We start from the raw sequence: 13,669 nt of genomic DNA, 5'->3' as shown, positions 1-13,669 counted from the left end.
AATGGGGCAAGAACCCCAGTTGGGCCCTGGCCTCTCACTGAAACTGTGCCCTTTTCCACCCCCTCTACCACCTCCTTCCTGTTGCCATGGCAATGCCCCCGGAGAGCTAGGACCAGGCTCTCTATTTCTTTCCTACACCCCTCCTCCCCACCCGCCTTTGTGTCTAGAAGAGCGCTGAACACGCAGTAGGTGATGTTTTGAAACATTGATTGATGGAGAGTTGGGGGGGTTCATTTGGACCATCTGCAGGTGGGCTGGGGAGGAGGAGACGGCATCCCATGGTTTGCATCTATATATCTGGTAGAAGAGCCAGCCAAGAGGGTGGGAGAGTGCAGGTCTGGGAACTCACAGAGCCTTGGCATAGCCTGTTGTTTTGTTTTGTTTTGTTTTGTTTGTTTAGTGCTGGATCACAAATATTTCACAAATTAGGGATGGCGAAGGGCACATCCAAAAAAGAAAATATTTTGATTTCTTGGTATGTTTGGTTCAGGGGTGAATTTTTCTTTCAGTAAAATTTCTGGTCATGTTGCTTGCTAGGATGTTGTTTTTGTAATAAATAATTTTCTTTCAAGTCTGAGAAGAAAAGGATGTCCTACTTTCTCCTCTGTCTCTAACTGGTGACCGTATTTTCAAAGACCCAAACCAGGACACAGCCTGATTAATACACAGCCTCACAGAATATTTGAAATAAGGGGTCTGACAGGACTGAGTATTTGTGTGTGTGTGTGTGTGTGTGTGTGTGTGTGTGTGTGTTTAGATTTATTTTTTATTGAGGTAACATTGGTTTATAACATTATATGAATTTCATGTGTACAGCATTATATTTCTACTTCTGTATGCCCTATGGCGTGCTCACCACCAAAAATTTAGTCTCCATCTGTCACCATATAGTGATTCCCTTTACCCAGTTGGCCCTCCACCCCATGCCCCACCAGAGGGTACTCTGGTAGCCCCTACTATGATCTGGGATAGATATTTGAAATGGAGGTGCCATTCACTCTGAGAAAATCAGGCGTCCTAGCTGCCGTGCTTGGATGCCTCATGAGTAGAATCATTTCTAAACTATAGAGTCAGTGAGGCCAATTTTGGTATCCATTGATGAAACCTGGGTACTATCCACATATTTTCTAAATTGATGTCCACATTTAAAAATTTTATCTATTGCTGCAAAGAGAAGCCTTCCCAGAGAGGGGAAAAAAACCCCAGAAATTCTATTCAGCGTCTAAGTACATGAAAGACCCGGTTATCTCCAGTTTGCTCTGCTGCCGCAGCCTGACCTTGGGCACTCTATGAATGAAAGGTTTGTGGGCATCTGCCTGATGCAAACCAAGTGCCTGGGAAAGCCTCACACTACTGTTTCTGTCTCCCAGCCGGCTGAGAAGGCTTCCCAGGGTCTGCAAGTACCAGTTCTTCAGGCGTGAGCGCTGGCGGAGGATTATAATTTAAATCAGCTGGTTCTTACTTTCTTAAGTGTGAAAAAAGGCCAGTGGTTAGGAGTGCATGCATGTGTGCGTGTGATGGGCTAGCATTTGTGGAGAATCTGCTGTGGGCTGAGAACTGTACCTATGAGATATATAAACTGATGTCTGCTTATTGATATCTGTATCTAATAGATAGATATCAATTTATATATCTCTATCTATTGATATGTACATATTTATAGATAAATATAAATATATACCATTTTATATATGTCAGATATATAGTTATATATATTTATTTCAGATATGTATCTGAATATATAGCAATATATATTGAATATGTATCAATATATCTATATCTATCATTTAATTTTATTTTTATAACTGTTTTAGTACTAATAAGGAGAAAAGCAAATGGAAGCTGAAAGTGGGTAAATACATAATATGAACCACATAGGTCAGCCTGTAATTTTCAGCTTATTCGTATTCAGCTCTGATTCCTTTAAAGAGACACTTGGGGCTTCCCTGGTGGTGCAGTGGTTAAGAATCCTCCTGCCAATGAAGGGGATGCGGGTTCGAGCCCTGGTCCCGGAAGATCCCACATGCAGCAGAGCAACTAAACCCATGCTCCACAACTACTGAGCCTGTGCTCTAGAGCCCGAGAGCCACAACTACTGAAGCCCACGTGCCACAACTACTGAAGCCCTCGTGCCTAGAGCCCATGCTCCGCAACAAGAGAAGCCACCGCAATGAGAAGCCTGCGCACCGCACTGAAGAGTAGCCCCCGCTCACCACAACTAGAGAAAGCCCGCACACAGCAACGAAGACCCAACGCAGCCAAAAATAAATAAATTAAATAAATTAAAATAAAAAATAAAAAAAAATAAAGAGATGCCTGTTTCTTTAACCTTGGTCATGGCCAAGGGGCATGTTTAAACCTCTGATAGGAGAGCATTTTCATGAATGAGAAATATGAGTCTCCCCATCTGCCTGCCTAGGGCCCACATTCCAAGTGGGATGATCAACACAGCACCTACCTCTTCTTGCATGATCTTACAGAAGGACCTACCTCTTTCAGAAAGGACCACAAGACTGTAGACTGCAGACGCCAACAGGACACAAACAGTATTAGAATAGGCGCGTAAAACGCAAAAGCTACTTTTGTATATAACAACATAAAAATTCTTATTTCCCTAAGTCAGTTGGAAGGAAGCATCAAATCAAACAAATTAAGACTGTAAGATGAGAGTGGGATGAATTGGGAGATTAGGACTGACATAAATACACTACCATGTGTAAAGCAGATAGCTACTGGGAACCTGCTGTATAGCACAGGGAGCTCAGCTCGGTGCTCTGTGATGACCTAGATGGGTGGGATGGGGAGGGGATATATGGATACATATAGCTGATTCACTTCGTTGTACAGCAGAGACTAACACAACATTGTAAAACAATTATACTCCAATTAAAAAAAAAAAAGACTGTAAGATGAAAGGCTGGGAACCTTGGATTGTATTGATTTCTGAAAGAATGGTTGGTTAGCGCAAAGGAATGAATAATTAATGAAATTTCAGGGTCCACCCTCAAGAGTCTAGACTAGCACTGTCCAGTAGGAATATAATGAGAGATGCAAATGTGAGCCACATATGTAATTTTAAATTTGCTAGTAGCCATGTTTAAAGGTAAAAAGAACCATGTGAAGTTAATTTTGACAATGTTACTTAACCTAATATATCTAAAATATTATCATTTTAACACATAATAAATTGTTAACAAGATATTTTACATACCAAGCCTCAGAAATCTGGTATCTTATACTTACAGTATATCTCAGTTCTGATTAACCACATTTTAAGTGCCCAGTAGCTGCATGTGGCTGGTGGGTACATACTGGAAATCAGATTCAGGCCTTTAAATAAACCTAACCTAGTAGTTATAAGGCTGAAAAAAAAAAATGGAAGCCATCTAAATATTTGACAATGCTGCATAAACAATCATCCATCTATACAATGGAATCTTAGGTATTCATTAAAAATAATGTTATAGAAGAGAATTTATATGAAATGTGTTCAAGAGATAGCGGGAGCTAGAGTCTAAATAACACTTTATTTTTTGCCAGAAAGACATTTTGTTTATTTTAGATGAAGTAAACTGAATAATATACAAACATCAATTCTCTCCAACAGAGTTAACTGACAATTACATTTAAGTCAAAGTCATTAATAAATGTGGATCCTGATAATTCAACATATGACCTGAGAATATTATCTATGCTACTTTTCACTCTAATTTCACCTAAAGCAATAACTATACTTTATTTATGTCCATGATCATAAATTAATAACACCTCAAAAAATTCAAATTCCATCTAGATAGAGCAATAGCAAGTGTTAAATAACTCTTTAAAGACGGCGTGCTCTAAAGGGGAGCAGAGAAATGGAGCCGGAGTGAAAGAGGGTTGTCGGGGCAACGCAGGTTTGTTCATTATTTGTTTCTTTGTTTCAGATGGGAGAGATTACAGTATGTTTGCTTACTGATGGAATGGGGGGAACAATTGATAAGAAGTGAATTGCAGAGCGAACCTTTGAGCTGGTGAAAGGAAGTTGGATGGAGTGGAGAATGGAGACAGTGGCGTTAGGACCAGGCAGTTCATCCTCTGTACCACGGAAGGCAAAGCATGTGGGCACACGTGTGGGGCTGGGAGATGGCGGGGGAGAATGTAGAGGTTCTCTTCTTATTGCTTCAACTTGCTGGATGAAATAGGAAGCAAACATTGTTGTATCCCGAAGGAGTTACTCCAAGGTGCTACACATGTTTCTCTCCATTAAGTGGGAATTACGGGCATTTTAAATGATCTTCTTTTTGCTTTTGTAGTTTTGATTTCTAACAAGTGTGTAATATTATATATTTTTTCTTAGTAGTAGGTGTCATCTCCCAGTGCCCTCCTTTCCTGCTGTTCATAAAGGTGATCCTAACCAGTCCTGCCATTTACCCATTATACGTCCTTGAAGGAGTTACTTGTGTCTTGGTTTCTTCGTTAGTAAAATGGGGGATGTTGATGTCTGTGCTATTTAATCCACTAGGTTGGAAGAGTATTAAATGAGAAAATGTAAACAAAAATACTTTGAAAAAGAATCAGCAAGGCATGGATATAAAATGTTCTTGCTGTGGTTATTTCTAGTCTTGATAGGGAAGTATGAGGCAGGGGCGAGATCTAAGAATAGGATGGAATCATCAACTCACCTCTCACAAGTTACAAAATAGTTTTAAGAGCAAAAACTACTTTTCTGATTCAGACAGTGCTGCATTCTTTTGTTAAGCTTCTGATTAAAAGCTTTATGCTAAACCCTGGGAAACAAAATACGAAACATGTTTCCTTTGCTGTTACATTAACTTGATTATTTGATGCTCTAAGCTAAACTGTTTCCTACTGAGACACGTTTTTCTTTTTTGGCTTCAGATACATTAATTGTGACATTTACCCACATTTTTGCATTTGTATTCAAAACCACCCAGAGAATATAAAACCATGATTATTCTTTTGTTATTTTTTTTCAAATTACTGTAATTGCATTGTTAGATATGCTTCAGCCCATGGGCCCTGCTGATTTGTCATCATTAGACACCTTCATAGAACTCTACTAAATAAAAAAATCACAAGATGAAGATAAAACGACTCATTTAAGGCACTTTGCATGAATTAAGTAATAATAGTGGAGTCACATAACTCTTCCTCAAGTATAATTCTGAACTGCTTTTGTGTTTCCTGGCATTTGAATATTTCATTGTCAGCCTCAAGGATTATAAAATGAAAAGACAATACAGAGTGTTTGCTGTTGTACAATGTGTAGACTATTAAAGATAAATGCTCGTTAATCTCTGCTTTCAACTTATTTACATCTTCTCCTTTTTTATTGTTATTGTAACCCCAGCTTTAAAGACCATTTTGAAAAATGAGAAAAACACAACCATCTCTTCATCTGAATATAACCATTTCGTATTCTCGGTCCATCTTTGTCCTTTCACATATACAGCCTTCCATGGCTGCAATATAATTTGCAACGTAAATTGTACGTATACAATTTTGAATATGAATTTGTGGAGTTGTATTTAAAAGAGTGTTTCTCAGGTACAGAATAATTGCCCAAGTTATGTCAAAACTTGATTGTGTTAGAAAAATACTGAGATCAGGAGACCTTGTGGGGAGGAAAACCCCCTGGATGGGGGGTCAGGAGCAAGATCTGACGTGGTCGTGGTGGATGTCTTCTCAGATGGTCCTTGATTAAAATTTTGAGCATTTTTAGCTCCTATTTTGATGAAAATCCTATAATTTACACTGTCTCAAAACAATTTCAACAACGAAATGTTTTTCGCAATCGCTGTTGCTTATTTCACACACCACCATGTTTCAAGCTTGTGGTAGGTTGATTGCAAATGTGACCCCAATGTTTTACCCCTCCTTGTACCCTCACCCTTTGCAATGTGACTTTGCAACTATTCCCATTAAGAAATACAATCTGTTCACCATCCCTGGAATCTGGGCTGTGCTCCTGTTATACTTTGGCCAGCAGGATGCAGCAGAAGCAATGGTGTGTCAGTTCCGAGCTTAGGACTCAGAGCTTGTCCTCAGAGATTGTGTGCACATCCACAATAGCCTGCACCAGCCTGCCGGAGGATGAGAGACCATGTGGATTAGGGCCAAGTCAGCCCAGCAGTGGCTCAGCCCCCAGCCAACCCCCGGCTGACCACAGATGCATGGGTGAGCCCAGTCAAGATGAGCTGAGCAGGCCCAGGTGAGCAGATCTGCTCAGCTGAGAACTCATACATGGTTGCTCTTTTAAGCTACTAAGTTGTAGGGTGATTTATCGTACAGAATTATTTTGGTAATACATAACTGATATAAAGTTGTATCACATTTTGACCCTTGGCAAATTCTATTGGATAACTTTTCCCCTTGAGTTTCTATTGTCACAGTAAATTAATATTGGAGTGGGAGGCTATAGAGAGGACATATGCTTGGCTTCCATTGCCATCACCCATCTTCCACGAAAGGCCAAGGATTGGCAGAGACTATAGATCGACTGAGAAGTACTTTGAATCCCCATTGAATGCTTGAGCTCAGACAATCTACCTTAGGGCTTTCATGCGTCTTTCTTCAATGGGCTGAATGTGAGGTAGGACTGCTGTTATTTTATTTTTCCCTTTTTTAATGAATCCATCAAGCCTGTAATCTCTTCTCAACAGAGTTTCAAGTGAGCAGGAAACTGAAAAAGATAAATGAAAGTTGGAGTGGTATTGTTAAAGGAGAAATGGTCTCTGTAACTGCAGGTACCATCTAATTAACCTCAGAATCAGGCAAGGACCCTGAGAATAGAAGTGCCCAATTCACAAGCAACTAACTCAACCATCTGAAATTTAAGCAATTCATCCTTTTGTAGGGGAGGTGCTGTGGCTGCTGTTGTTATTTATTTTCATGCTAATTTAAAATGATTTAGGGTATAGATGTACCTTCATTCAGATGCCGTGTTTCTCAGTACAGTGAGTGTGACAGGTTCCCCCTATGGAGTTACGTCACTGATGGGCTCAGGTATCTCACAGGTCAAGTGAGTTCCCAGACGGCAATAACCCCTCAGCAAACAGCCAGTCTTGTCCTCTGTATGGCATTGAGTGCCTGGTTTCTTATTAATATGCTCTGATAAGGAGGTTGATTTAATCTCTTTGAGGAAGAGGGAGAATGAACTAAATCTGTTCTTCCTCCATCTTTTAAACATTCCTTGTACAGGTTGCATGGTTAAAAACGGCACATACAATTACTATCATTTTTATTTTTAATTAGAAAAATTACTTCTGCTCCTTTCACACATCTCATTGTACAGGAAACAGTCTTACATACGTATCTGAAATAATGTACCATCACACACCTTGTTTAAAGGCAAAGCAGCACAGGTAAAGCTAATCAGCTGTCCAGGGCTCTCACCTTATGGGATCTTCCTTCCTGATTTTACATTAATTTCTGAAAGTCAGAAATGTCATCTCCCAAAAAATGTTAAGGGGTTTGTAAAAAATAATTACTTTATTCAATATGATAGCTGTAGAAATGGAGTATATTTTCTTTAAGAAACGAAAAACTAAGAAGAAAATGCCAGGTAACATCACTGGCATGTCAATATAGACCAGCAGAAAAGATTCTGTTGTAAGCCTGTCTCCTTGATACCAAGAAGACATTCTAGCCCAAGCTTTTAATATGCTTCCTGTGTTTTCACTAGATGCTTCTTTTCTGCTGCTTTTCATTCATCCTTTTCCATATTTCAAATCAGAGTGTTGGTATAGCCTTTAAAACTTCATTAACAGGAGCAAATCCAGTATCCATTGATTTATTCTCAAAAGGCACTCTCACCCATCAGATTGCCCGGCAGTTTCATTCTCATGAATACTCTAGCCATGGGAAAACTCAACAGAACACAGATGAATCCAGTGACTACAAGAAGGAGTCTAGGGCCTCCCTGGTGGTGCAGTGGTTAAGAATCCACCTGCCAATGCAGGAGACACGGGTTCGAGCCCTGGTCTGAGAAGATCCCACATGCTGCGGAGCAACTAAGCCCGTGTGCCACAACTACTGAGCCTGCGCTCTAGAGCCCGCGAGCCACAACTACTGCAGCCCGTGCGCCTAGAGCCCGTGCTCTGCAGCAAGAGAAGCCACTGCAATGTGAAGCCCACGCACCGCAAAGAAGCGTAGTCCCCGCTCACCGCAATTAGAGACAGCCCGCATGCAGCAACGAAGACTCAACGCGGCCAAAAATCATAAATAAGTAAATAAATTTATATTTTAAAAAAAGTATAAAAAAAAAAAGAAGTCTATTTAGTTTTGGAGTGTTTGGTGCCTTGGATCAGTCGAGCATTATGAAACCCAAACCTCCCACTGTAGACAGAAAGCTGGATGTGAGTTCTTCATACTATATTGTCCACTTACTCCCTAGGCCAAGAAAGCTGCGGGCCTCTGCTGCCCATGTTCATCAGTCACAGAGCCAACATTTGAAGTTCGACAGTAACATCATAAACTGTTCCTCCGGCGATGAGGAAGTAAGACACCACCACCAGAGCGCACACCATCACGGTCAATGGCAATGTGCACCCAGGGTGGCTTCTTCAGCCTCGGACTGGGTCATTCGAACACTAAGAACAGGACTCGGTACAAAGCCTCCGTGTTGGTCATGGCAGGGGCGGCATTCCACAATTATTTAAAAAATTATTTAAAAAATTTGTTTTATTCAAGTATAGTTGATTTACAATGTTGTGTTAATTTCTGCTGGACAGCAAAGTGATTCAGTTATACATATACATATATACAATCTTTTTCATATTCTTTTCCGTTATGGTTTATCATAGGATATTGAATATAGTTCCTGTGCTATACAAGAGGACCTTGTTTATATTTTTTTAAAGTTGTAAAGTACAGAAAAATAGAAGGAAGACTAGTAGACCCTCATAATCCTACGAATAGTTTTGGAGCATTTATTTCCAGTCTTATAAGTATTTTTCTAGACATAATTGGAAATGCAAATGAATAAACACACAGAAGACACATATAAAACCTAAATAGGGGGGAGGAGCAAAGTCAGAAATTCAAGTGGATTTGGAAGACGAGTGCCATGTGCCATTGAAGAATGAGGGTGATCCAGGAGCCAGAGGGTGGTGGTAGTGAGAGCAGGTGAAGTTGTGGGCAGGCAGGCTTAGGTCAGGACTTGGCAGAGAGCAAAATTCACCATTAATAACAGAAAGCAGAGCGGACGTAAATCTGGAGCTTCGTACTTAAGAAGGCAGGCATCGTGCTAATCGCTTTCTATATGGTAACCCATTTAATTCTCCTAACAACCCTGTGATTAAAGTGTTACTGTTACCCCCATTTACACAGGAGGAAATATTAAATAACTTGCCCAAGGGTGGAGGTGGGGTTCCAATCCATGCCGTCTGTTTACAGTGTACTTGCTCTTAAATGCTATGTGACTATTTTATTATTTTCTTTATTATCGTTGTTGGTCTGGACTCCCCACGGGACCCCAACAGGCACCTTAGCCATTTAGAAGGAGCGCGTTTGGCACAGCTGTGGAGAGTGTCACCTCACCATTGCAGTGATTTCTTGACTTTCAAGTATGTTCCTCTGAAACCGAAATCTGAGTGTCATCCATCACCGTTGATTTGTGCTAGTGCCTATCAGTACCTTTTCTTCTTTCCACTTTTCTTTCAGAACACAATAAATTATATTCAAACGGCAGTCATGGAGGAAACTTTCCTTTCCTCCTTCATCAACAACACTGATCGATGGGCACAAAAGCCCCTGGCAAGCAGCATCTGCTCTAACTCAAGGATCCCCGCCCGAGCAGAGGATGAAATTAACAGACACAGAGCAGTTTTGCAGCTCAACATTTGTGCAAGTCTGGCACATGCACACATCATTAGCAACTCTATTTGAGAAGCAGGATCAAGGAGGTGAGCAGGAGAGGGGATCTCATTAAAGAGATATTCAAGGAAGAGGAAATTCAGAGCATTTAGGTAAAGCTTCATGGCTAAAATAGCTGAACAAATAGCCAGGTAAGTTTGGGAGGTGTTGACAGACAATTTGCATAATTTTGCCTCTGCATCTTCCAAAACAGAGTCGTGTTATGCTGCCTATTTTACTTAGCTCCATGGGCTAAAACGAAGCCTTTATGAGGGCAAAGGTTTTGCTGTCCTGTTCATTGCTGTAATCTGGGCTTGTAGCATATAAAATTAAATATTCATGGAATGAGTTAACGTATACTTGCTCAAAGCTTACCTTGACCTGAGCTAGGCAGATAAGGTCTGGCATGCTCAGCAGGAATCAAAGCAATATGCATACCAGAAGAATGGTAACTTCTAACTAAAACTGATTGTTAATTAAAGTGTATGGAATCAGTGGTAAAATATTAGTGGCATGCCTCTCGTGTGCCCACCATTATTCTAGGCAACAGAGGAGATACAATAGAAGCACAAGACAAGGAAGATTGTGATTGGCCAGGCATGCTCTAAGTTCATTACTAAAGGCTTGCTATTGGCCAGGCACATTCTAATTTCATTATTAGCATTAGCATGTTCAATTCTGTCAACACCACCTACGGGGTAGGTTGGTAAAGTACAAGTGTGATCATCTCCGTTTGACATACAAGGCAACTAGTACCAGTTCAATTTAGTAACTTGCCCAGAGTTCTAGGCTGGCAAATGTGGAGCTGGGATTGCCCCCGCCATGCTCTTTACTGCCATTCTCTGTGTTCTCAGCCCATTAGGAATTTACCCTGCATTTGAGGACACAAAAGGAACACATATGAAGCAGAGAACAACTAAATCTTAAACTCCGTGGCCCTGGCAGCAAAAGGGAGAGGAGTAAGTGTAGACTGGAGTTTTGAGAGAGAAATTCTGGAAGGGGGCTGTACTAGATCTGTCTAGAATTCATCATTGGTTTGTTTGTATATCCATGTCTCCATCCTCCCATCTACTCATCCACTCAATCTTCCCATACACTCACCTAACAAACATTTTTTGAGCTCCAACTACGTGCCAGGCCCTGAGCACTGCGGTGGTGGCTTTTGTGCTGAAGTAGTCATATGTTAGCAGTCTTAGCTTCTCTGCCTGGGAGGGCTAAGATGAAACCACACACACGCACCAACAGAGGGTCTCCTCTAGGCAGGACCGTTTGGTGCTGTCTATCAAAACTGAGAATGTGCGTACCTGTAGTACTGCAATCCCGCCTGCTGGAATTTACCCGTGGTGAAGTGACCTGTGCACAAGGGTATTCTCTGCTGTACTATTTTCAACAACAAAGTATTAGAAATAGCCCCATGTTCATCAAAAGGGGACTGCTTAAATAAAACATGAGAGTACACCCAAAGAGATTACTAAGCAGCTGTAAATAGAAGTGAAGAAGCTAAAATGAGAATATCTTTAAGACATTTAAGTGAAAAATATCAAAGAGCATATGTATAGTGGGCTACCATTTAGGTAAAAGATGGGGAATATAAACATACTTGGTAGGATATCCATAAAATATCTCTGGAAAGATACACCAGACACTGATCACATCTGTGGCTTTCAGTGGAGGGAGCAGGTAGTTGAATGGCAGGAGAGATTTTCACTGGATACCATTTTGTATATTTTGAATTTTGAACCTTGTAAGTGTATTGCCTATATTCCCCTACAAAACGCTCTTTTTCTTTCAAAAATTCATGCACCCAGACCCAAGTATTAGTGGTGTATCTATGAGTGCCAGAGTTTTCATTTTGGTCTCCTGAATCTTTCAAGGCACCGAGAATGGAATCTTAGGTGCCAGGATGGAGTGACATCTGGAACCCACAGCAGCCTGACTCGTACCTGAAGTGCTGTGACATTTGGTTTCTGTCCTTGGCTGGCCCGGATACCCTCCCCTCTTCCTCTTCCTTGGCCGAGGGGCTTCTCCCCAGACCTTGGGTTTGCAATTTGCAAGACGGTGGTCAGGGTGGGCCTCACTGAGAAAGTGACATTTGTTCAAGGCTTGAAGTCGATGAGGGAATGAGTCCCGCGGGTACTGGAGGAGGGATTCCAGAAGGACGGAATAGCAAGGTCAAAGAATTGGAGGCAGGAGTATGCCGGGCAAGGTGGCAGGTGTGCCTAGAATGGAGTAAACAAGAGGGAGGGAAGAGCTGAAGACAAAGGAGTAGGCGGCAGTCTGTGTGGGGCTGAGGGAGGTGTGGACGGGAGGTCTTCCTCTCCCTTCCTTGAGATTCCACATCCAGACACTGCCTGTTTGTCCGTCTCATGTCCCAGTTCTGCCAACTGGTTGCTGCCTGGTTCCTGAGACCCAGCCCCTGTCCTGCACGCAGATCTGGTTTTGGTTTCACAGCCTCCTGCCCAGTCCTGGTGACCAGACCTGGGACCTGGTCTCTCCCAGGTTGGGGAATGGAGCCCGAATTCCGGTTTGCACTGGAAAGTGCAGCCAGTTCAGTCCCCACAGGGATTATGGACACCGTGAGGACAGACAGGGGCAAGGAATCCAGAGACTCATCTTTCAACCCCCGCGCTACGTTGGGCTTCCTCACAATTCTCAAATGGCACACCTTTACCTCGGGTACCCTTGGACTTGGATCGCTCATCCTCAGTCGCTCCTTCCCCACCTTGTGTGACTCGCTCCCTATTTCACTCAGATGAGTCTCAAATGCCCTCCTCCTCAGGGAGGCCTTCCCTGACCTCCTGATGTAAGGCAACACCTCCTGTGCCCCCAATCCCCTTACTTGCCCGAATGTCTTCAATATACATATGGAGGTGTTTGTTGTCTGTCTCTCTCCGCTTGAATACCAGCGTGGGCGCAGTTAGGACTTTATCTAGAACCCCCAAACCTGTGGGTGGTTTGGCTTCCTGGTCCTTGCCTCAGTGAGTGAGTCTGGGTCCTGATTTTGGTCCCTCCCATTCATCCCTGTCCCACTGGAGAGCCAGGCTCTGCCCATGCTGGAATGGGGAGTCCTAGGAATTAGGAGGAGACGTGCCATCAGCTAGAATGGTATTAGGGCAGGCATCCCAGGAGCACCATGCCCTAACTCTGTTCCCTATCCTGGAGCAGAAAAACGCAGAAATGAGGAGACAGCATCCTCCAACACTTTACAGGAAGAAAATACAGGGTCCTTTTACTTGCTCAGAATTGCATTTCCCTTGATCTTAGCAGAGCTTTAAGAGGAGTGTGAAGTGCTCATAATTTTAAGGGTCACGGTTGTCATGAGTGACAGTCTACTTTTGTTCTTACTGATTCTTTGCTCTTGAGAAGCAGCTTTGTTGCTAGTAGACTGGGGTTCAAATTCTGGCTCTGGCATTTGCTGACATTGGGCAAATCAAGCCTTTCTGGGCCTGTTTCCTCATCAACAATGGGCTGGGGTGGTGTAGGAATGAGGGGTAATATCTACCTCCCTCCGTTAGCAGATGGAAAGTGTGGAGTACAGTCTTTGGTACGTACTAAGTGCTTATTTAATGTTCAGCCCTCTCCTCCTTCCTCAGCCCTCCTCCACACCCCCCACCATAAAAGGTCTTTTCCATGTACTTAGTGGTCCAATATTGCCTGCAAGCTGTGAGGACTTGAAAATGCAGCACATGATCTTTGAGTTCTTCATCATTTATTATGCCCTTGGATGTTCCACATCCTGGTCACAGGTCTAATATCTGTAAGAGCTGATCAGTTAACATTTTGTTGTTGTTGCTGTTGCCGATGGAATCAC

The 13,669-nt window shown here is 42.2% G+C and overlaps 1 pseudogene; it reads right to left on the bottom strand.

The window, feature by feature from the left end:
• Window positions 1–1,211: 1,211 nt before the first annotated feature.
• Window positions 1,212–8,634, bottom strand: LOC137763489 (oligosaccharyltransferase complex subunit OSTC-like; annotated as a pseudogene).
• Between the last annotated feature and the right edge of the window lie 5,035 nt (window positions 8,635–13,669).

Source organism: Eschrichtius robustus, chromosome 4 (genome assembly GCF_028021215.1).
Source record: "Eschrichtius robustus isolate mEscRob2 chromosome 4, mEscRob2.pri, whole genome shotgun sequence".
Classification (NCBI taxonomy): domain Eukaryota; kingdom Metazoa; phylum Chordata; class Mammalia; order Artiodactyla; family Eschrichtiidae; genus Eschrichtius; species Eschrichtius robustus.
Note: the sequence above shows the minus strand (reverse complement) of the source record. Positions and strands in the feature narration are given on the sequence as shown.